The 24,294-nt window shown below is 46.2% G+C and overlaps 7 non-coding genes across 7 annotated transcripts; 5 read left to right on the forward strand and 2 right to left on the reverse strand.

Annotated features, from left to right (window-relative positions):
- The first annotated feature begins 721 nt into the window (after window positions 1-721).
- On the forward strand, window positions 722-794 carry TRNAA-AGC (transfer RNA alanine (anticodon AGC)). Its single transcript has one exon. It is a non-coding gene; the product is annotated as a tRNA-Ala (tRNA).
- Window positions 795-1,970: 1,176 nt separating this feature from the next.
- TRNAD-GUC (transfer RNA aspartic acid (anticodon GUC)) lies at window positions 1,971-2,042 on the forward strand. The gene has a single exon. It is a non-coding gene; the product is annotated as a tRNA-Asp (tRNA).
- A 541-nt stretch (window positions 2,043-2,583) lies between these two features.
- On the forward strand, window positions 2,584-2,657 carry TRNAT-AGU (transfer RNA threonine (anticodon AGU)). The gene has a single exon. It is a non-coding gene; the product is annotated as a tRNA-Thr (tRNA).
- Window positions 2,658-5,332: 2,675 nt separating this feature from the next.
- Window positions 5,333-5,405, forward strand: TRNAV-AAC (transfer RNA valine (anticodon AAC)). The gene has a single exon. It is a non-coding gene; the product is annotated as a tRNA-Val (tRNA).
- Window positions 5,406-15,194: 9,789 nt separating this feature from the next.
- Window positions 15,195-15,267, reverse strand: TRNAA-AGC (transfer RNA alanine (anticodon AGC)). The gene has a single exon. It is a non-coding gene; the product is annotated as a tRNA-Ala (tRNA).
- Window positions 15,268-22,488: 7,221 nt separating this feature from the next.
- On the forward strand, window positions 22,489-22,561 carry TRNAV-AAC (transfer RNA valine (anticodon AAC)). The gene has a single exon. It is a non-coding gene; the product is annotated as a tRNA-Val (tRNA).
- Window positions 22,562-23,268: 707 nt separating this feature from the next.
- Window positions 23,269-23,342, reverse strand: TRNAT-AGU (transfer RNA threonine (anticodon AGU)). Its single transcript has one exon. It is a non-coding gene; the product is annotated as a tRNA-Thr (tRNA).
- Window positions 23,343-24,294: the final 952 nt, after the last annotated feature.

A 24,294-nucleotide genomic window follows, 5' to 3' on the forward strand; every position in this document is an offset into this window, starting at 1 on the left:
CACCTGGAGGCAATTGGGCCGAAATATATCGTAATCGGAAGGGATATTTCTCTGTTAATGTTCAGGTGATTAATGAGCCTAACCTCCAAATCAGGGATATACTTGCTAGGTGGTCTGGTTCTGCACACGACAATACAATATATAATAACTCCCATATCGGAGCACAGTTTGAAGTTGGACAATTAACGAAGTGATTTTGTTAGGTGACAGTGGATACCCGCTAAAAAAGTATCTGTTAACCCCATTGAAACCATCGTGGACTTTCTCCCACGCCTCGCCCTTTTGTTTTATCGCCAAGCCATCCGTGCGCTTGCACTCAATAACTTATATACATTTACTAATTCAATTAACAACTCTTTTTCGAAGGAGGAAAAATTAGAACTACGATTCCGTTTCACTTCTCGAGCCATATTTTGCAGCTGTACGCAAACAAAAGCGCATCGGAGCGCGCTGTAAAACAGCATGTTCGTACCACTGCCTCCTTGATTCGCACCAGTTCGCAATATTGGGAGAGTTAACAGTCGATTAGTTAACATTTCACAAGAAAAGTTTGATAAAACGCAAGAAACCTAGCAAGATGTTAAAATTTTAACTCCGTATTAACTAACTACTTGTTAGTATATATTTAACATGTGTTGATGAAACCGGGCCTAACAGAATCGTGGGCTACTATGCTACTTCCTCAACTAGAATGTTGTCCCTACGGACTAATCGGTGGTAGGGGGGCGTAGCTCAGATGGTAGAGCGCTCGCTTAGCATGCGAGAGGTACCGGGATCGATACCCGGCGCCTCCATAGACTTTTAATAATTTGTTTTTAAAATCACGGCGTGTTTGAATCCCAGTCGTCACCTTGATGTTCGGATTATATGCAGAAATGCAGTTCTCGTCGATTATTTCCAAATGAAGAGCGAGTTCTATACTTCACACCAATGTACTTGCCTACTGGGAGCCAAGTGCTCTCGTCTACATGGCAGTGAAGCTTTCTGTAGCGGTATGTTATCTTACAAGTCGTCGTAAATTTCCGTCATTCTTCTGGATTTTGTAAATGTAATGAAAATGAAAATTCACAAGCCTGTTTCTAGTCATTCGACTGGATGAGGAATGGAATGAATGAAGGCAGCGAATTGTGCCGGCTGCCGGACCCTGTCGCACTCCGCTGGGACAAAGATTAATAACTATCTATCTTCTTCCTCTATCTTAATCTGTTTACCCTCCAGGGTTGGCTTTTCCCTCGGACTCGGCGAGGGATCTCACCTCTACCGCTGCAAGGGCAGTGTTCTGGAGTTTCAGACTTTGGGTCGGGGATACAACTGGGGAGAATGACCAGTACCTCGCCCAGGCGGCCTCACCTGTGGAGGGATGGGAAGATTGGAAGGGATAGACAAGGAAGAGGGAAGGAAGCGGCCGTGGCCTTAAGTGAGGTACCATCCCGGCATTTGCCTGGAGGAGAAGTGGGAAACCACGGAAAACCACTTCCAGGATGGCTGAGGTGGGAATCGAACCCACATCTACTCAGTTGACCTCCCGAGGCTGAGTGGACCCCGTTCCAGCTAATAACGCTAACCACTACACCACAGAGGCGGACAGATTAATGACTGACACTTGAAATGAAGTGATATTGTAGAGTGTTACTGGAATTAAAGATGACAGGGGAACAGGGGAAACCGGAGTACAACCAGAGTACCCAGAGATAAACCTGTCCCACCTCCGCTTTGTCCAGTCCAAATCTCACATGGAATGACTGGGATTTGAACTACGGAACCCAGCAGTGAGCCACGGAGGTTTAAGCAAATATATTGTAATATACTCCTGTTGGAGAACATGTCAAAATAATGTTCTGGATTTTAAATCTCCCATACCGGTATTTTTAGCATTAAAATTCGGCAACTATACGAAAATACGTTCTGAAAACTGCCCTGGCTGATTTTGTAAATGTAATAAAGCCTATAGACTGTACGTTTTGTATGTGTCCTCGGTAGTATAGTGGTCAGTATCCCCGCCTGTCACGCGGGAGACCGGGGTTCGATTCCCCGCCGGGGAGGATGTTTTATTTTTGTAGAGAGCCTTTCACTGGCGTTGTTAAAGGTTATGGATTCAAGTTTCAGAGTGATCTCCGATTGTTATCTGCCCCGTCATAATGTCCCGAGACTGAGCATTGTTATAATGTCGCGCGCTCTTTAGTGTTACCGTCTTAGCACAAATTATGATCGCTCACTTGTGAATAACAATTATTTTCCGTTCTTTGTTTCTTTCTTTCTTAATCCGTTTGCCCTCCAGGCTGGTTTTTTCCCTCGGACTCAGCGAGGGATCCCACCTCTACCGCCTTATTATGGATACCGGCGTGCATTTGGTTCACAGAAGACGGGTATTGGAAAGTAACTTGTAACAACGATAAGGACACGATAAGATACAATGCAAGAGGCTGTTACTACTGACGTAACAGATCAGCCACTTATCATACCATAACTAGGTTTTCACGTATGGACAAATTAACGCTATGACCCATCGACAAATGGCCTATGCTAACTTACACATTCTTATATACGTATACTACGCTTTATGAGCGCCTGCTAGCTCGCGTAGGCGCCGTGGCTTAGTTGGTTAAAGCGCCTGTCTAGTAAACAGGAGATCGAGGGTTCGAATCCCTCCGGTGCCTGTCGTAACGCTTTTTATTTACATAGAAGGTCACCATTCGACCTCCAGGTAGGGAACATTCAAGTTTTCAACTTGATGAGTACATTCTCACTTGCTGATTAAGAATGGTCAGTTACTTCTGATTAAGTGACATGATACAAGGAGGGTTTAGGAGTATTTCACGCTAAGTAATCAACTGTATTTCCGTACAGGTCATGCAGGTCCTTCGGGGAATGGAAGGTGATCTTAGTCTTAACAAGGGAACTGTCTGGCTTGGACAAGACAGATTTAATTGAATCTTGACTGAATGATCATTTAAACATATCCTAAACTGAGCAGCATAAATTAGTTCTTTCTTTCTTAATCCGTTTACCCTCCAGGGTTGGTTTTTCCCTCGCTCTCTACAAGGGTTCCCACCTCTACCACTTCAAGGCAGTGTCCTGGAGCGTGAGACTTCGGGTCTAAGGATACAACTGTGGAGGATGACCAGTACCTCGCCCAGGCGGCCTCATCTGCTATACTGAACAGGGGACTTATCGGGGGATGGGAAGATTGGAAGGGATAAATACGGAAGAAGGAAGGAAGCGGCCGTGGCCTTACGTTAGGTCCCATCCCGGCATTTGCCTGGAGGAGAAGTGGGAAAGTTGAAAAACCTCCCAAGACTAAGTGGAACCTGTTCCAGCCTTCGTACCACTTTTTAAACTTCCTGGTAGAGTCAGGAATCGAACCCGGCCCTCCAGGGGTGGCAGCTATTCACACTAACCACTACACCACAGAGGCGGACTTGATTGATATTTTACGATCTATTATGTAGTTTTAGAGTTATATAGATGTGTTTGATTTCAAGTTTTAGGCTATTTCATTTTCGAGTAAAGCTCGAAATCCATGGGAAGTATTTATTTATTTATTTATTTATTTATTTATTTATTTATTTATTTATTTATTTATTTATTTATTTATTTATTTATTTATTTATGTATTTATTTATTTGATCCGTTTACTTTCTTTCTTTCTTTCTTTCTTTCTTTCTTTCTTTCTTTCTTTATTTATTTATGTATTTCTCAAGGGCAGTATTCTGGAGTGTGAGACATTGGGTCGGGGGATACAACTGGGGAGGATGAGCAGTACCTCGCCAAGGCGGCGCCTCACCTGCCATACTGAACAGGGGCCTTGGTGGGGGGTGGGAAAATTGGAAGGAATAGACAAGGAATAGGGAAGGAAGCGGCCGTGGACTTAAGTTAGGTTTCATCCCGGCATTTGCCTGGATTAGAAGTGGGAAACCACGAAAAACCACTTCCAGGATGGCTGAGGTAGGAATCGAACCCACCTCTACTACGTTGACCTCTCGAGGCTGAGTGGACCCGGTTCCAGCCCTCGCACCACTTTTCAAATTTCGTGGCAGAGCGGGAATCGAACCCGGGCCTCAGGGGGTGGCAGCTAATCACATTAACCACTACACCACAGAGGCGGGCTATTAATTAATTAATTTATTTATTTATTTATTTATTTATTTATTTATTTATTTATTTATTTATTTATTTATCCGTTTACCCTCCAGGATATTTTTTTCTCCCCGGACTCAGGGAGGGATCTCACCCTGTTGCACTATGTTTGCGGAAATCTTTACCTGAAGAGGATAACACTTCTGCGATCTTGATTGCAAGGCCTTTCATTTCACATCGTTACACGTACACCAGTCTCTTCCCTCAGCTGTTTCCTGCAGTAGGGTTCGATCACAGGAACTTTGGCCATCACAACACATGACTGCTGTTTATTTGGCTTGACTCCGGACAAGTCTGACAACTGTTGCAATGACACAGCTGCTGTACACTCGACTCAAATGCAGGCGAGGCCGATAACTCACACAATTAACTCTTTATCGCCGTGACTGCTCCATGTATTCACAGTTAACTGGCATTATGGTTGGGGAGGATACGTTCTTGATTTCATATTATAAGCACATAACACTATTATATAATTCACCTAGAGTGGACGCAAGAGTAAAATCTTACGAAATTTGTAATATGATACCAAGTTGTTGTAGAGGTTAGAGTGATTCGCTGCCTTCCTGGAGGCACGGGTTCGATTCCCGGCTCTGCCACGAAATTTGAAAAGTTGTACGAGGACTGGAACGGGATCCACTAAACCTCGGGAGATCGACTGAGTAGTGGTGGGTTCGAATCCCACCTCAGCCATCCTTGAAGTGGTTTTCCGTGGCTTCCTAATTCTTCTCTAGGCAAATGTCGGGATGATACCTAACTTAGGGCCACTGCTACTTCCTTCCCCCTTCCTTTTATATATCTTCCAATATTCCCATCCCCCTCCCCCACCACAAGGCCCCTTTTCAGCATAGCAGGTGAGGCTGCCTGGACGAGGTACTGGTCCTCCTTCCCAGTTTCAATCCCCGATCCGAAAGTCACACGCTCCAGGACCCTGCAATGAGGCGGTAGAGGTTGGATCCCTCGCTGAATCCGAGGGAAAAACCACCCTCGAGGGTAAACAGATTAAGAAAGAAAGAAAGAAAGAAAGAAAGAAAATATAAACCTGCATGTAAGATCCTATAATAGTTCAGCCTTTTCCACACAGCCTCATGAGAACAGGTAAAGTAAGGTGTGGCCTAAATTGCACACAACGAACCGGTTACTGAACTTCGACTTGCTCCAGATCTATTACAATAACTTTGGTTTGACAGTGTGTGTTTTCGTGGTGTAGTGGTTATCACATCCGCCTAACACGCGGAAGGTCCCCGGTTCGATCCCGGGCGAAAACATTTTTTTAACACTTTAAATTTAGATTTTCATCAAATTCAACACAGCTATGTATCAGATCTGTCTAACGCTATGATAAGTATTTTCATCCACAATTTTCTATGAAATCCCTAAATAATGGTTTTGTGATGGAGCAGTTCTGCCACGAAATATGAAAAGTGGTACGAGGACTGGAACGGGGTCCACTCAGCCTCGGGAAGTCACCTGAGTAGTGGTGGGTTCGATCCCACCTCAGCCACTCTGGAAGTGCTTTTCCTTGATTCCCCACTTCTCCTCCAGGCAAATGCCGTGGGGTACTTAATCCCACGGCCGCTTCCTTCCCTCTTCCTTGTCTATCACTTCCAATCTTCCCATCCCCCACCAACGTCCCTGTTCAGCATAGCAGGTGAGGCCGCCTGGACGAGGTACTGGTCATCCTCCCCAGTTCTATCCCCGACCTAATGTCTCACGGTCCAGAACACTGCATTTGGGATGGTAGTGGTGGGATGCCTCGCTGAGTCCGAGGGCAAAACCAACCCTGGACTGTAAACGGATTAAGAAAGAAAAGAAAAAGTGTAGTCAAAGACGTGACAACATGGATTACCCGTAAGCATTTTTAAGTAAGGGTTGAACGGCCTCTGTGTGGTGTAGTGGTTAGTGTGATTAGGTGCCACCCCCGCAGTCACGGGTTCGATTCCCGACTCTGCCAAGAAATTTGAAATGTGGTACTAGGGCTGGAAGGGGTCCACTCAGCCTCGGGAGGTCGACTGAGTAGAGGCGGGTTCGATCCCCGCCTCAGCCATCCTCGAAGTGGCTTTCCGTGGTTTCCACTTCTCCGCCAGACAATTGCCGGGATGGTACCTAACTTAAGGACACCGCCGCTTCCTTCCCTCTTCCCTGTCTATCCATTCCAATCTTCCCTGTTAGGCCTAAGTATAGCAGGTGAGGCCGCCTGGGCGAAGTAGCCTACTAGTCAACCTCCCCAGTTGAAACCCCCGACCCAGAGTCTGGCCCGTGTCGTCTCAAAAGTCACGAGTTCCAAAATTCACGAATTCCAGGAAGAGGATTAGTAAGAACAGGTTTCTCCACCTGGGCCAGAAACAAAACTCACGACTAGGGCCACTTCTTCTTTGAATGGATAAATGTCCATCCTTTTAGTAATGGGATATTGGAATACTTTTAATAATAGAATAACTTCCATCCGATTATTTAAATGATAGAATGAATAATCGATTTAAATAATCGAATGAGTTTCTATATCATTCAGTTATATCGCATATAATAATCGGATGCGTCAGGAATATCTTTTCGGTTTAAGTGTGTCGGGTAGACAATCTATTCAAATAAGCGAATAGATGAACTCTTACGAAAAATAGAAATACGCCTTCTTTTCAAATGAATCCCCAAGTGTTGAAACTAAATGAGTGAATTAAGTGACTTGATGTATAATATCTCTAAATAAAATTCGCCGGGCGAGTTGGCCGTGCAGTTAGGGGCGCGTGGCTGTGAGCTTGCATCCGGGAGATAGTGGGTTCGAATCCCACTGTAGGCAGCTCTGAAGATGGTTTTCCGTGGTTTCCCATTTGCACACCAGGCTGTACCTTATAGTTAAGTACAGGGCCGCTTCCTTCAAACTCTTAGGCTTTTCATATCCCATCGTCGCCATAATACCTATCTGTGTCAGTGCGACGTAAAGCCACTAGCAAATAAATAAATAACATTCCTTATTCATGTAAATGCCGCCTTCTGGACGCATAATGGAACTAAGCCCCAGCACCACCAAGTGACAGGTTTTTTTATTTTTTATTTAAATTTTTTTTTTTAACTAGCAGAGGGCAATATACCTACTTTAATTTTATGTCGTCCGGCTGCATGCGTAAATTGTTAGCATGCTGGCCTTTGGTCCAAGGGGTCCCGAGTTCGATTTCCGGTCGGGTCAGAGATTTTAACTTTCATTAGTTAATTCCTATGGCTTGGGGACTGGGTGTTCGTAACGCCCTCAGCATTATACTTCATCTTAGGTAGGGCCTCATCCTCACAGACATGCAGGTCACCTATACGCCGTCATCTATAGACCTGCACAAGACCTCAACGAGGGCCACATGCCATTATTATAAATGTATGTGAAAGGTAAAATATGCATTATATTAGCCTTAAGACAAGAGCAAAATATTTAAATAATAATAATAATAATAATAATAATAATAATAATAATAATAATAATAATAATAATAATAATAATAATAATAATAATAATAATACACCTCGGTCTCTTTCATTCACCAGCCATTATTATTCCCCTGTAGGTTGGGGTGGCAGAATAACGTCCACAGTATCCCCTGCCTGTCGTAAGGGAAGCGTGAGTCACCGCGCACCTCATCCCTCCTGCGGTCATCGCAAGCACCTGCTGTCCGGAGTCGTGAATGTTGAGATTCATTAGCATGTTTACTTTAGCTACCAGTTCGTGGTCGTGAGTTTTGATACTGTTTGTCACGAATTTTAGCCTGTGAGTTTGAAACTCGTGAGTTTTGAGACGTAACCGAAGCTCCAGAACACTGCCCATGAGGCGGTAGAGGTGGGATCCCTTGCTGAGTCCGAGGGAAAAACCGACCCTGGAGGGTAAGCAGATTAATAAAGAAAGAAAGAAAGAAAGAGGTGACAACCCTCGCTGATTCCGAGGGAAGAACCAACCACGAAAGGTAAACGGATTTGAATGTTTCCTAACACAGTTAATATATAGGTACACAGACGAGAAAAATACACACGCACATTGTATTAATTATGTTAAGAACATGTGCAAAGTTTGACCGTAGATTCAAGTAAATGCACTATCAAGTGAAAGAATCCTCTAGGCCACCGGAGGGATTCGAACCCTCGATTTCCTGTTTACTACACAGGCGCTTTAACCAACTAAGAAACGGCGCCAAGGACCGTAAGCGTAACTCATGCGTGTTGCTCAATACCATAATAACCAGACACTGAGTTGGCCTTTCCTCCGTCGAATGCCAAGTTAAATGAATTGGCACACTCCCAAATTTCGAGAGGGCGGCCTATTTTACGCTATTTCAAGTTCGTATTGAGGTCATTTTCGCACAGCACATGCCAACAATCCACTTTGTTCGAGTTATAAAAACTCCCACCAAGAGTGTGGCTGCGTGGTTTGGGTCGGGTGGCTATCGGCTTAGCCGCCTGTGTGGTGTAGTGGTTAGTGTGATTAGCTGCCACCCCCGCAGGCCCGGGTTCTATTCCTGGCTCTGCCACGAAATCTGAAAAGTGGTAGGAGGGCTGAAACGGGGTCCACTCAGCCTTGGGAGGTCAAATGAGTAAAGGTGGGTTCGATTCCCACCTAGGCCATCCTCGAAGTGGTTTTGCACTTCTCCTCTAGGCAAATGACGGGATGGTACCTAACTTAAGACCATGGCCGCTTCCTTCCCTCTTCCTTGTCTATCCATTCCAATCTACCCATCCCTCCACAAGGCCTCTGTTCAGCATAGCAGGTGAGTCCACCTTGGTGAGGTACTGGTCATCCTCTCCAGGTGTATCCCCCGACCCAGAGTCTGAAGCTCCAGGACACTGCCCTTGAGGCGGTAGAGGTGGGATCCCTCGCTAAGTCCGAGGGAAAAACCGAACCTGGAGGGTAAACGGATGATAATGATGATGAGTGTTCGAGGACAAGTTCGGCTCACCAGATGCAGGTCTTTTTATTTGACACCCTTAGGCGACCTAGCGTCGTGATGAGGATGAAATGATTATGAAGACGACAAATACACCCAGCTCCAGTACCAGCGAAATTAACCAATTAAAATTAAAATTCCCGATCCTGCTGGGAATCGACCCTGTGACCAAAGGCCAGCACGGTAACCATTAAGTCATAGAGCCGGACGTACTTTTCCGTAATAAATGAGCTACACGTATAACACAATGTAAGAGCATCGTATATAATACATGTTTACATGCACTGGAATATACTTATTGCTTAAACTGTTTTACTATTAATAATATTGTAAATGCATTTGCAATGGTATTATATGTGCCAATATTCAATCTACAGTATTCTATCCACCTGCACCTATTGCAACTGAATGTCAGCAGATCAAAATCTGTTGTTCATAGCGTAACAAATAATGCGGCGATCTTGAAACGACTTCAGCATTGGATGACAAACGTGGGGGAACACATGCATCTGTGGAATTAGTAATGAAATTTAAATTGTATTTCTCCTAAGATCACCGTTACAACATTGCCCACATTATAGCATTTGAATTTTCCGCCCGTGAATTCAATCGGAGGACTACCGGAGGTCTCCGGAGGACGAGCGAAAACAACTGCTCCGCTCCGCTCCTAACGTTCCCAGCTCTACTCCAGGACACTGCCTTTGAAGTGGTAGAGGTGGGATCCCTCGCTGAGTCCGAGACAAAAACCAACCCTGGAGGGTAAGCAGATTAAGAAAGAAAAGGAAAGCTATCGGCTTAAATTCAAGAGATAGTGCCTTCGAACTTCCCTGAAAGTGGTTTTCTGTGGTTTTAGCATTTACGCACCAGGCTGTATCTTAATCTAATTATTGTCCTAATTTCTCCCAGGCCAAGGAGATCTGAAGCGGTGATTTAAGATGCAAGGGTACTTGGCCCAGTTCAAGCGCCCAGCACCAGAGCTCCCAGCGTTACTGGACGATAACGAGCAACGTAGAAAGGGTGAGGGTATATTGATATCAGAGCCCTGTGCAATGATTGCAGATACTGGATAGTGATTGTGGTAGTGTTTGTTGTTATTGTACTGCCAACAGAAACACAGGGCTTGTAAGATTGCAGCATTAAGGTCTCTAGTGTTATGTGTACGGAGCAGCTCTTCCAGTCCGGCTGTTTACTGGGGTAGAGAGACAGAACACCTGGCAGGTCTGGGGGCAAACCTCAACCCACCCAGCAGACACAGCTCTCGTTGAGAGAGAAACCCACCCATACGGATTGACAACAGACCCCGAAGGAAACAGGGATGAGACCCTGAAGCGAAGAAGAGGAGGAGACGTAGAAGCTCCGAGAGTGGAGATGTCCAGAGGCGATACTTTACTAAAATAGGTCCATCTGGTGGTTCACGTTTTTAAACAGTAAATCACTGCTGTGGCCCCTCTTTCGGTGTGGGAACTGTTGATGGACTATAAAATATACAGGATGATACTAAAATTTAAAGTGATTAACGTTCGTAGCGTTGTGAAATGAAGTCCGAGCAACATACATCAACCTATCTAGTCCAGAACACTAGAACGACAGTTTTAATATTTTGATTTTGCCTTTCATTCTGCACCCTGAAGGGGTATAGGGGATCACTTACAGGGTTATATGACTATTAAAATGTTTTCATTCCGTACCCTGACGGTGTTAGGCGGGCCTCCTAGAGGGTTACGCCCTCTCTCAGGCCAAGGAGATTTGAAGCGGTGATTTAAGGTGCAAGCGAGGTGAGGAGGTGGCAGTCGTGGCTCGTAAAAAGATCTGTCTCGGCATTTACCTTAGTGCAGGAGAATAGAAAACCACGGAAAACCATTCTCAGGACATCCGACGGTGGGGACGCGTCCCTCTGCCTCCCGAATGCAGAGTTTCCCCATAGCGATCTGCTGGGTCTCGGGCGACATTAACTTTTTTAACAAGCTTTTTTTTTTTTTTTTTTTTTTTGCTTGCGGTTTAACGTCGCACTAACACATCGAAGGTTTTCGGCGACGAAAGGACGGGAAAGGGCTAGTATTGGGAGGATAGCGGCCGCGGGCTTATTTAAGTTATCGTCCCAACATTTACCGGCTGTGAAAAGGGGAAAGCAAGAGAAGCATCTTCAGCTCATGGCTACACTACCCTAACCGTATGGCCAACTCGTTCGGTTACACAACACTGAGCGAGTTGAAGTGGTGGGTGTATCAATTGTTTTTACTGGTGCCACAAGTTTCTGTTTGTCGTGGGCGGATTGGGACGTGCTTTATGGCGGTGTGCATAATTAGGAAGCTGATCCCCGCAGGTGTTGCAACGAGGAGGTTGTATGTATTAGGACACATAGAGGTAGAGTGGTTTTATGTACAGTGGCCGCAATTGGGCGTCTCAACTTTGCATTGGGTTGAGGGATAATGTCTGTACGTGAGGCACCGGTAACTTCGGCTGGACTTTGGTGGAGGAGCACTCTTTGAGGCTTCTACCCAAAGAGCACGAAATAATGGCGGTGCGAACTCCAGCCTCTGACTCCAGCGCACTCCCTCACTGAAGCCAAGTTTTGCGCGCTTCGCCATATTGCCCATTTAATCAGTGCCTGTTAATTCCTACGAGAAACAGTGATTTTGAACGGCATTTCGGTGTTGTTATCTCGTCGTTTTACCAATTTCATGCAAGAATTGTAGTCGTAATAACACCCACTCCACAGCGCAGAAAATTTTAAAACTCAAAGTAGAAGTTTCGGAAATATGCTATCAAATAGCCTAGTATAATATCAAAAGGTTTTTAGCTCAAACGTATCACAAGTTTGCAAGTTAGAGCAAAGAATAATGGGACTTTTTACGAAGGCATAGCCTATAAGATAAAAGAACGGTTCATGTGTCTTCTTTTTCTATAGCGCTTCCCACACTTGTGGGGTCGCGGATGCGAACTGTGGCGCACATATGGATTGGCACTGTTTAACTGCCGGGTGCCCTTACTGACGCCAACCTTATATGGAAGGATGTAATCATTATTGCGTGTTTCTGTGGTGGTTGGTACTGTAGTGTGTTGTTAGATTATTAAGAGGAAAGTGTTAGAACAAACACAAACACACAGTCCCCGGGCCAGAAGAATGAATCAAACACGATTAGAATCCCCGACCAGGCCAGGAATCGAACCCGAGACCCTCTGAACCGAAGGCCTCAACGCTGACCATTCAGCCAATGAGTTGGACAAAAGAAAGGTTCATGAGTATTTAATTATAATGTTATTTGCTTTCCGTCACACTAAGTAATTTACGGTTTTCGGAGACGCCTAAGTGCCGGAATTTTGTCCCGCAAGAGTTGTTTAACGTGCCTGTAAATCTACCGACAAGAGGCTGTCGTATTTGAGCATCTTCAAATACCACCGGACTAAGCTAGGGTCGAACTTGCCAAATTGGGATCAGTAAGCCATCGCCTCAACAGTCCGAGCCACTCAGCCCGGCATGAGTTTTTAGTACTGTACACATAGTATATAGGTATAATACCATACTCAATAAAAATATACACAGTAGGCCTATGAATTAATTACATAATTACACAGCCAGTATGAAAATTTCCTAAATATCATATACTACACAAAAGCTATCATTTATATCTCGGCATTTAAAAGACTAGGCTGATTTTTGTGACCGTGAGGTTTAGAGAACGGCAAAACCGATTGGCAGCGTAAAATATTTTGATGAAAGTTCTTGGGCGGTTTATTTGCGAAGTGTCTTTAAAAGCATGAAATTATCTTCTCTTTCTTGAGCCGTTTACCCTTCGTTATTGCTTTTTCTTTCGGACTCAGCGAGGTAACCCACTTCTACCGCCTCAAGGCCAATGTCCTGGAGCGAGAGAATTTGAGTCGTAGATAAGACTGGGGACGAGGACCAGTACCTTGCCCGGACGGCCTCACTCGCTATTCAGAAATGGGGCCTTGTGGGGGGAGGGGCGAAGATTGGAAGGGGTAGAAAAGGAAGAGAGGAGGAAGTGGCCGGGACCTTAAGTTAGATATAATCCCGGCATTAGGGTGAAGGAGAAGTGGGAAACTACGGAAAACCACTTCGAGGATGGCTAAGGTGGGAATCGAACCCCCTCTACTTAGATGATCTCCCGAGGCCGAGTGAACTCCATTCCAGCCTTCGTAAAACTTTTTCATATTTCGTGGCAGAGCCTGGAATCGAACTCTGGCCTCCGGGGGGTGGCAGCTAATCACACTAACTACCATACTACAGAGGCGGACAATATTCTAAACTGTTAACGAAAAATGTAGAATTCTGATTGGCCAAAGCGCTCGCCAACAATTCAAGGCCGCCTTAATAGTGAGAGCCCTGAGGCATGTGGCACGATAGAAGAGGTGGAAGGGGGTAAGAACGAATGCGCAGTCAGGCGTTTTCCTGGTCAGCTGAACTTCGTGGACCGGATTAGCCGCTGTTTGCTACCCTGGTGGTTGAACAATGCTCATTACATTAAAAATTCCTCCAAATTTAAATGAGAGCTCGGTGTCTGGATTAAAATTTAATTGCAAACCAACTGCCGATATTCGATGAGCACGGCTCAATATGGAAGAAAGCCCCATTCGCAAATAGTCATTCATTAATATGTGTGAATCGTCTTCTAAAATATGTCACAAGTAACATTCCTTCTGATGGGAAAATTACTTTTCTTGGAGGAGGTTCCGTAAAGGTTTTGCCTGTTTTGCCACATGCTTGTCACCAATTATTTGTTATAATTGCATGAAATACTCTCATCTTAGTCCCTTCTTCAAAATGCACCGCTTACAAAAAAGTATCCGGGAAAACCACACAAAATGGAATTTACTGATTTTTTAAACTAAATCGGTAACGGCGAATCTCCTCTAGCTGGTGACGGGCGGATCAAATGTTGTTAAACTACCAGTCAGTATTTTAGCACATGATGATAATCATCGTGGTTGAAATTTATAGCAAAACATTCACTTCTGCTAAAGATGTCATCACTTTCTCGAAAGTTGCCAATCTTAATTAATTTGAAAATCACACATTCTTATTCTAAAAATTGGAGCCATTGTTATGCTTCTTATAAAACGGCACGTTTCCCACTACTCCTAAACGGAACGAAAATTGTTTAGATTTGGAAATAATAAGTGGCAGATAAAGCTGGGTCCGCCTCTGTGGTGTAGTGGTTAGCGTTATTAGCTGCCACCCCCTGAGGTCAGGGTTCGATTCCCGGCTCTGCCACGAAATTTGAAAAATGGTACGAGGGCTGGAACGGGGTCCACTCAGCTTTGGTAGGTCAACTGAGTAGAGGTGGGTTCGATTCCAACCTCAGCCATACTGGAAGTGGTTTTCCGTGGTTTCCCACTTTTCCTCCAGGCAAATGCCGGGATGGTACCTCACTTAAGGCCACGGCCGCTTCCTTCCCTCTTCCTTGTCTATCCCTTCCAAACTTCCCATCCCTCCACAAGGCCCCTGTTCAGCATAGCAGGTGAGGCCGCCTGGGTGAGATATTGGTCATTCTCCCCAGTTGTATCCCCGACCCAAAGTTTGAAACTCCAGGACACTGCCCATGAGGCGGTAGAGGTGGGATCCCTCGCCGAGTCCGAGGGAACAGCCAACCACGGAGGGTAAACAGATTAAGATAAGAAGATAAGATATTATATTTTTACAATAAAATTACTACACCATAATCATATAAATATAAAATGTAGAGATATTTAGACATCAAGCAGTTTGATTAAATACATCTTCGTTTCCATGGCTGAATGGTCAGCATCTTGACCTTCAATCCTCCTCGTTCGATTTCTAGCCGGGTTTGGTGATTTTAGTGTAAAGATGAATGTTTTCGGTTCGGAGACTGGGTGTTTGAGCTATGTCCAACTTTGCTGCAACTCATATACCACACACTTCACTGTATTCCACCACATTAACACATAGTTTCCTATCCCTTCAGAATAATATCACACCAGATATTCTCAACCGGACGGTGCTGATTGTATTTGCGAGATAGGTGCTTTATAAGTGCTTATAAGTTCGAAACAGGACGGCAAGCGGACACCGTTTTACTATTAGCATGATATAGTACGGGATGAATTACTGCAGTTATGGGCACACAGTAGAGGTGCAAAAAGGCAGAATGAAAATTTTGGAGGCGCCGGGTATCGATCCCGGTACCTCTCGCATGCTAAGCGAGCGCTCTACCATCTGAACTACGCCCCCAAACATGTGTTCCTGCTTTCAATTTAGCTCTCAGAAACGTTCGCCCTGCAGCCGTCAGCTTCGGAACAGTACGCCTTTGTATCAAGTGTTTTTAACCAGATGGTGTTGATTGCATATGCCAGTCAGCTGGTGCTTATCAGCCATTGTAAGTTCGAAGTTAGAGGAAACGACGAACATTGTTTTACATGTTTGCTTAATTCAGGTAATAACTTGTCTTTTTTTCTCATCTTTGGTAAAGTTGGTAAAGTTCTCCTGTTGTCGAGCTTTTCTTGTGGAGAGACCTGTTGATTGCCAGTGCTATGCTGACACTTTGATCTTCAAGTTGCGTGGTCTATACTCGCAATATTTAAAGAATAATTCTGAAAGACAGGGTTGGAGGGAGGAGCATTGCACTTGCGAATGCATTGAGTTGCCACACTCCTTTATTCCGTTCTCCTTTCTCTCGGTTTTGGCTCAGACCGCTCAGAAGTGAGAGGTTTGGCAACTCCAATCAACTCGATCTGAACAGCAGGTTTATCTCTATGGCAAACGTAGTGGGCACGCGCATGTTTCCGTGGCAACCTTACCCGCCCAGAAGAAGTGTAAGAATGCACCTTTCGATATTACGACCATAGTTCCGGTCAGTGATTTCATACGTACCGTGGAACTCGACGAATGGCGTTTCACCATTGGAATTGGGTAGTAGGAGATTACTTCCTACGATAATAGGCGCTCCCAGCAAAAGTAAAAAGCAAAAAAGGAATTCTTGGAGGCACCGGATGTCGATCAAGGTACCTCTCACATGCTAAGAGAGCGCTCTACCAGCTGAGGTACGCCCCCCAAAATGCGTACGTTCTGTATTAAACATGCTCTCAATTTAGCTCTCAGAAACGTTCGCCCTGCAGCCGTCAGCTTCGGAACAGTACGCCTTTGGAATAGTACTGTATTAAGCATTCTCAACCAGCTGGTGCTTACCTTCTTGAAAAGGTCGAATTACGACATTCGTTCGTTCGTAATCTGTTTACCTTCCAGGTTCGGTTTTTCCCTCGGACTCAGCGAGGGATCCCACCTCTATCGCCTCAAGGGCAGTGTCCTGGAGCGGGGGACAATGGGTCGGAGGATACAACTGGGGAAAATGACCAGTACCTCGCCCAGGTGGCCTTACCTGCTATGCTGTACAGCGGGATTGGTGGGTGATGGGAGGATTGGAAGGGGTAGACAAGGAAGAGGGGAGGAAGGTACCATTCCGGCATTTGCCTGGAGGAGAGAAGTGGGAAACCACGGAAAACCACTTCCAGGATGGCTGAGGTGGGAATCGAACCCACCTCTACTCACTTGACTTCCGAGACTGAGTGGACCCCGTTCCAGTCCTCGTACCACATTTCAAATTTCGTGACAGTGCCGGGAATCGAACCCGGGCCTTCATCAGTGGCACATAATCCCACTAACCACTGTACCACAGAGGCGGACACATAAAAGGTTTTAGAAAGCGAAAATGAAATTCTTTGCAGGCGCCGGGTGTTGATACCTGTACCTCTCGCATGCTCAGCTATGCCCCCCTACCACTCTGTTTCAACTATAGCAATATCTTCTGCTTTCCGGAAAGATCGACCTCCTACGTACATATCGTCATGTTCAAGGCCCTGCCTGTTGAACAGTAGGCTACTGACAGTCTATGTTTACTAGATAGCGTCTGGGTAGAAGCTCGAAAACAAATATAATCACCTCGAGAGTTCTACGGTAGATAGCGGTCGCTGTGGAAGTACGTACCTCCAGCGTTCTGGACTAGATAACGCTGAAGGTGGTTGTTATTCGAGCGTTCTGAACTAGAGAGCGCTGAAGGTGGAAGTATGTCGCTCGAGTGTTCTAGAGTAGAGAGCGCTGAAGGTAGAAGTTTGTCTCTCGAGCGTTCTGAACTAGAGAGCGCTGAAGGTAGAAGTTTGTCTCTCGAGCGTTCTGAACTAGAGAGCGCTGTATGTGGAAGTACGCTCGAGCGTTCTGGAGTAGAGAGCGCTAAAGGTAGATGTTTGTCGCTCGAATGTTATGGACTAGATAGCCCGCAATGTTGACGTATTTTGCTATAGCGTTCCGTACTAGATAGCGCTCAGGGTGGGAGCAAGTTGCAAAAACGTCGGTAGATGCAGAGTGGGTTGTTGTCCCGTAAGCTCTGTACTCTGACCGGCCATCCGAGCAGAGGAGAAGTGGTCACGGCTCTACCGTGGCTCTACGCCTCTGCATTCGGGAGACGGGCCTGGGGCACAGTGCTGCATTTCTCGCCTGGCCTCGCCCGTCGGCTGTCCAGAGAATGTTTTTGCGTGATATTTCATTCTCGTGTACTAAGGCGAATGGCGGGACAGTTCGTAGTATAGGCCACGGCCGCCCACCCCCTCACCTTCTCCGCACATCTCCTTCACCGTAACAAATCTCCTTGCCTGAGAGAACGTGTAACCGTCTAAGAGGCTCGCCGCCCCCTTCAGGGGAGGAACGAAAAGGTTTCGTAGTACTAGAAGTCGTAAAAACCATACGGTAGAAGCAACGAGTACAGTTGCCAGTACGCTGCCAGAGTGGAATCCAGCAAATATGCGCAGCCGCCATATTGATTCGCACGACGCCCGGCAAATTTACAATAAATACAATCTTTCATTTCTTTCTCAATCGGTTTATTATCCAGGATTGGATTTTCCCTCGGACTCAGCAAGGGATCCCACCTCTACCGCCCCAAGGGCAGTGTCCTGGAGAGTGAGACTTTGGGCCGGATATACAACTGGGGAGGAGGAACAATACCTCGCCCAGGCGGCCTCGCCTGCAATGGAGAACAGGTGCCTTTTTGGGGATGGGAAAATTTTAAAGGGTAGACAAGGAAGTGGGAAGGAACCGGCCGTAGCCTCAAGTTAGGTACGACCCCAGCATTCTTCTTGGATGAGAAGTGGGAAACCGCGGAAAACAGGGATCGAATCCCGTCTACTCATTTGACTTCCCGAACCTGAGTTCCAGCCCTCGTTCCATTTTTAAAATATTGTGGCAGAATCGGGAATCAAACCCACTAACCACTACACCACAGACGCGGACATAAACACAAGGTACATATTTTATTGCTTTACATCAGGTAGCCTCCAACTTCGAACTTACAAATGTGGATAAACAACAGATTGTTAAAACTACTTAATACAATAAGCTTACTATTACAAATCTGACGGTTGCAGAGCGTTTCCTTATGAGAGGTAAATTTAGAGCGAAAGTGTGCATGCGAGGCCATAGTAGGTGGTAGAGCGCTCGCTTAGCATGCGAGAGGTGTCGGGATCGAAACCCTTCGCCTCCAACAATTTTATATCCGTTTTCTATGTTTCTCAAAATGCGGCATCGCCGCAGCTATTCTTACTGCCTCACGCTTAAGGTAAAACTATATTCGTCGTACGCTCCTGTTTCGACCTTGCAGAGAAGGATAAGCATTTGTTGTCCGATATAAACAGTCAATAGCATCGCCACAGATGACGAAACTTACCTTTATTATTACGAGGTTCCAACAAAATCCCAGAACAAAGTGTGGCTGTTTGAAGATGAGGGTACTCCTGTGACCGTGCGAAAGTCAAGGTCAGTGAAGAAAAGGATGATTGCAGTATTCTTCACTAAACGGGGCATCCTGACTCGGGTTGTGCTAGAAACACAAAGGACAGTTACTGCGAAGTGGTACAGTGAGACTTGTCTGCCTCAGGTCATCCATGGTCTCAAGCAGCTCCGTCCAAGTTCACGGCTCTCAACACTTGGTTCTTGCATCACGACAATGCTCCAGCACATCGTGCTAATGTAACAATGTTTTTTCTTGCCAGATCAGCGTTGACTGTGCTTGATCACCCTCCATACAGTCCTGATCTTGGTCCATGTGTCTTCGCACTCTTTCCAGAAGTGAAGAAGAAGCTGAAAGGGCAGCGTTTAGCAGCCGACCAGGAGCGTTTGGCAGCATGGAATCAAGAGTGTGAAAATGTAACCGAAGAAAAGTGGCAGAGTTGGTTCAGTGACTGGTTTCGACGTATGGAAAAGTGTATTGAGTGTGATGGAAATTATTTTGAAAAAGTCCTAAGCGTTCACTCACATTGCAAAACTTTCCTAGTGCCCTTTGTATATGCCTGGTATTTTCAGGGAGCAGTCAGAATGAGAACGGTCGAGTTTCGCCTTCCAGAAAATCAGCTGGTCACCGGACGAAAGGCACGATAGAAGGAGAGGCTGTAGCAGGCCCACAGGCCAACTTGGAAATTTCCGGTCTAAATCATTCCCCTCTTCCAGGAAATATCGAAGAGGGCTTCCAGACGGCTGGCTGCCCCACGAGCACGTAATAACGCTATTGTCCGTTTTGGGAATTAATGAGTTCTTCCCGCTCATGTTTTAAACTAGTGGCAGGTGCCGCAGTAGTGAAAGGAACAGTCAACCGGTGCCTGAAAATTTGTTGACTATTTAGCAATACTGTTTTCTGTGTACGATCTTTAGCACCGGCATATTTAATGTCTTACTGATTCTGAAATATCAATATAGATGCAGTCCGCCTCTGTGGTGTAGTGTTTAGTGTGATCAGCTGCCACCTCCGGAAGCCCGGGTTCGATTGCCGGCTCTGCCACGACATTTGAAAAGTGGTACGAGAGCTGGAACTGGGTTCACTCAGCCTCGGGAGGTCAAATGAGTAGAGGAGGGTTCGATTCCCACCTCAGTCATCCCGGAAGTGGGTTCCGTGGTTTCCCACTTCTCCTCCAGGAAAATGCCGGGATGGTACCTAAGTTAAGGCCACGGCCGCTTCCTTCCCTCTTCCTTGTCTATCTCTTAGAATATTCCAATGTCCCCACAAGGCCGCTGTTCAGCATAGCAGGTGAGGCTGCCTGGCGACGTACTTGTCATTCTCTCCAGTTGTATCCTCCGACCCAAAGTCTCACGCTCCAGGACACTGCCAGTGAGGCGGTAGAGGTGGGATCCCTCGCTGAGTCCGAGGAAAAACCAACTCTGGAGGATAAACAGAGTAAGAAATAAAGAATATAGATCAGAAAGAGTAACTCTGCAATACACACGATTGCTTAGGATTTATCACGGATCTCCTAAACTTTTAAAAGTCGCCTTTGAGGTTCGTATGGCAGTAGACGCGTGAAACCGCTGGAAATCCAGTCGTGAGGACTCAACATACAAAACTAACTTGGACTGGTTACTTATTTACCGTTGCAGAATCCTTTCAGAGGCTTGTTACTGCACATTTATTAACAGCATTCATGTATTTCGTGCTTACGTTGACTGATAACCTTTTTTACTGTACTACTTCGTGTTTTCCTTCCCATTTTGGGTGGACGGATTGAACACATTCACGATATCCGCTATCGAAGGAGGCGACTAAAAGGATGACACCCTTGCTACGCTCAAATTACGACCGTTGGCTGGCGAACACGGGGCCAATTGCTGAGCCTGAATACCCGGTTGATTGAGTAGCTGGGACCCCGATAATTCCAGCCATGAAACCGTCCATAGTTTCCAAACCACCACCGCCCAAGTCCAAGTCCCGTTACCAAACCCCTCTGTTTTACTGCTCCAAAACACTAAATACCACAATCACCCCCTTCATCATCCCAATCTACCCTGCCCACCTCGACAAACTACACAGACAACATGAAAACATATCCGTAGCCGTTGATCCTGTCTACCACCATATCCAGCTCCTCCAGGAACTTGAGAATGGCTATGTCCTCATCTTCGCGCACGACAAAGAGGGTTGGTACGACATCGCCACCCAACTGGTACCTTGCAATGTGTTCCATTACATGTGCAAGTAGTCATTCGAAATTGACGACATGGCCGTTCAAACAGATCTTTCTATCCCACCTGATACTTCCACTCCTCTCCCTCCCACCCCATCCCAGACCACCTACCAACTAACACAAACTACCCCACTCACCAACCACAAATCCTGCCAAACTCTTTTCTCCCGTCTTCCCCCCGGGATTTCCAGATTCACACAATCCGATATTACGCTCCCACCTGAACATCAGACAACATTATCCACTAACTCACCATCACCACTCTATGACTCCCCACCATCTTCGAGCTCGGAAGTGAGACCCCTTCAATCTCACAACCGGGTAAGGACACACTAAACAAACAGACTCAAACTGGGAGCAGGCGTAACAAACCTGTCGCCCAGTCAAAACCCGCACAAACATCCAACACCTCCAGAACAGCTACACGCCCTCGCCCCCCCCCCCCCTCACTCATTACACAATGCTATAATTGCCTGAAACTGAACCATTCTGCGGCCTCATGCTCAGAAGCTACCCGCTGCAACAGATGTGGTGGTCCCCACCGCCACACTGTCTGTAAGGTACCAAAGGAACAGGCGAGGTGCGCTAACTGCGAAGGCAGTCACGCTGCCTCTTACCCTGGCTGTCCCTTCCTAAAGAAGGCAATTAAAGCTCACTATAAACACTCACAACACCTGACCACCCACTCCAACCATTCCCCACAGCCTCAATATCACATAGCCTCCACCTCGAACCCAGCACCCTCCCCTACCCAACATCCCGCCCTGCCAAGTCTCGACAACTCCACCCTTCTCAACTTGCTCCTCATCCAGTTATTTTCGTCCCTCAACCAGGCTCCTCTACCAAGTCGTCAGCTAATCATTAACTAATCTACCCCCTGTACAAATCCCGCCCTGCACCAAGACGTTTAACTCCTCATCTAGCCCTCATCATTAACCCACTCCCCCCCGCAGCACCATCATCCACTCTGACTACCCGAACTTACCTCCCAACATTTATGCAAAATTTTACAACTAATAGTTATGACAGCAACATCGGGCGTGGTTACCTAATGGATGGGTGACCCTCCACCTGATATCTTCCAATCTTCCCATCCCCCCCACAAGGCCCCTGTTCAGCATAGAAGGTGAGGCTGCCTGGACGAGGTACTGGTCCACCTTCCCAGTTGTATCTCTCGATCCAAAAGTCGCACGCTCAAGGACCCTGCAATGAGGCGGCAGATGTTGGATCCCTAGCTGAGTCCGAGGGAAAAACCAATCCTGGAGGGTAAACAGATGAAGAAGGAAAGAAAATATAAACTTGCATGTAAGATCCTATAATAGTTTCGCCTTTTTCACACAACCTCATGAGAATAGGTAACGTAAGGTGTGGCCTAATTTGCACACAAACAACGAACCAGTTACTGTACTTCGACTTGCGTCAGATCTATTACAAGAACTTTCACATGCCGGTATGTGTTTTCGTGGTGTAGTGGTTATCACATCCGCCTAACACGCGGAAGGTCCCCGGTTCGATCCCGGGCGAAAACATATTTTTTTAAAAAATTTTAATTTGGATTTTCATCAAAGTCAACTCAGCTACAGTATGTTTCAGATCTGCATAACGCTATGATAAATATTTTCATCCACAATTTTCTATGAAATCCCTAAAAAAAGTATTTTATGATGGAGCAGCTCTGCCACGAAATTTGAACAGTGGTACGAGGACTGGAACGGGGTCCACTCAGCCTCGGGAAGTCAACTGAGTAGAGGTGGGTTTGACTAACACCTCAGCCACTCTGGAAGTGGTTTTGCGTGATTACCCAATTCTCATCCAGACAAATGCTGTGAGGGTACTTAATCCCGCGACCGCTTCCATCCCTCTTCCTTGTCTATCCCTTCCAATCTTCCCATCCCCCACCAACGCCCCTGTTCAGCATAGCAAGTCAGGCCCCCTGGACGAGGTACTGGTCATCCTCCCCAGTTCTATCCCCGACCTAATGTCTCACACTCCAGAACACTGAACTTGGGGCGGTAGTGGTGGGATGCCTCGCTGATTCCGAGGGAAAAACCAACCGTGGAGGGTAAACGGATTAAGAAAGAATGACAATATTAAGAAAAAAGGCTAATTAGTTTCCTAACACACTATAGGTACACCGACGAGAAAATTACCCTCGCACATTGTATTAATTAAGAATATGTACAAAGTTTGACCGTAGTTTGTTTAAGCTTCACTAATCAAGTAAAAGAATCCGCTAAGGCACCGGAGGGATTCGAACCCTTGATCTCCTGTTTACTAGACAGGCGCTTTAACCCACTAAGCCACGGCGCCAAGTAAACTCAACGTAACTCATGCCTGTTGTGCAATACCATAATAACAAGACACTGAGTTGGCCTTTCCCCCGTCGAATGCCAAGAAGAATGAATTGGTACACTCCCAAATTCCGATAGGGCTGCCTATTTTACGCTATTTCAAGTTCGTATTGAGGTCACACAGCACTTGCCAACAATCCACTTTGTTCGAGTTGTAAACTCTCCCACCAAGAGTGTGGCTGCGTGGTTTGGGTCGGGTAACTATCGGCTTAGCCGCCACTGTGTTGTAGTGGTTACTGTGATTAGCTGCCACCCCCGCAGGCCCGGGTTCGATTCCCGGCTCTGCCACGAAATTCGCAAAGTGGTACGAGGGCTGGAACGGGGTCCACTCAGCCTTGGGAGGTCAAATGAGTAGAGGTGGGTTCGATTCCACCTCAGCCACCCTCGAAGTGGTTTTCCGCGGTTTTCCACTTCTCCTCCAGTCAAATGCCGGGATGGTACCTAACTTAAGACCATGGCCGCTTCCTTCCCTCTTCCTGGGTGAGATACTGGTCATCCTCCCCAGTTGTATACCCCGACCCAGAGTCTGAAGCTCCGGGACACTACCCTTGAGGCGGTAGAGGTGGGATCCCTCGCTGAGTTCGAGGGAAAAACCAACCCTGGAAGGTAAGCAGATTAAGAAAGAAAGAAAGAAAGAAAGAAAGAAAGAAAGAAAGAAAGAAAGAAAAGCTATCGGCTGAAATTCAGGAGATAGTGGGTTCGAACTTCCCTGAAAGTGGTTTTCTGTGGTTTACCATTTACGTACCAGACAAATGCTAGGGCTGTATCTTAATCAAGGCCACGGTCGATTCCTTCCTACTCCTAGCCCTTTCCTGTCCCATCGCTATAAGCCTACCCGTGTCGGTGCGACGTAAATCAAGTTGAAAAAAAGAAAGAAAAATTAAACGCTGGTCACGTAAGCCAATTAGTTG

Source organism: Anabrus simplex, chromosome 3 (assembly GCF_040414725.1).
Source record: "Anabrus simplex isolate iqAnaSimp1 chromosome 3, ASM4041472v1, whole genome shotgun sequence".
Classification (NCBI taxonomy): Eukaryota; Metazoa; Arthropoda; class Insecta; order Orthoptera; family Tettigoniidae; genus Anabrus; species Anabrus simplex.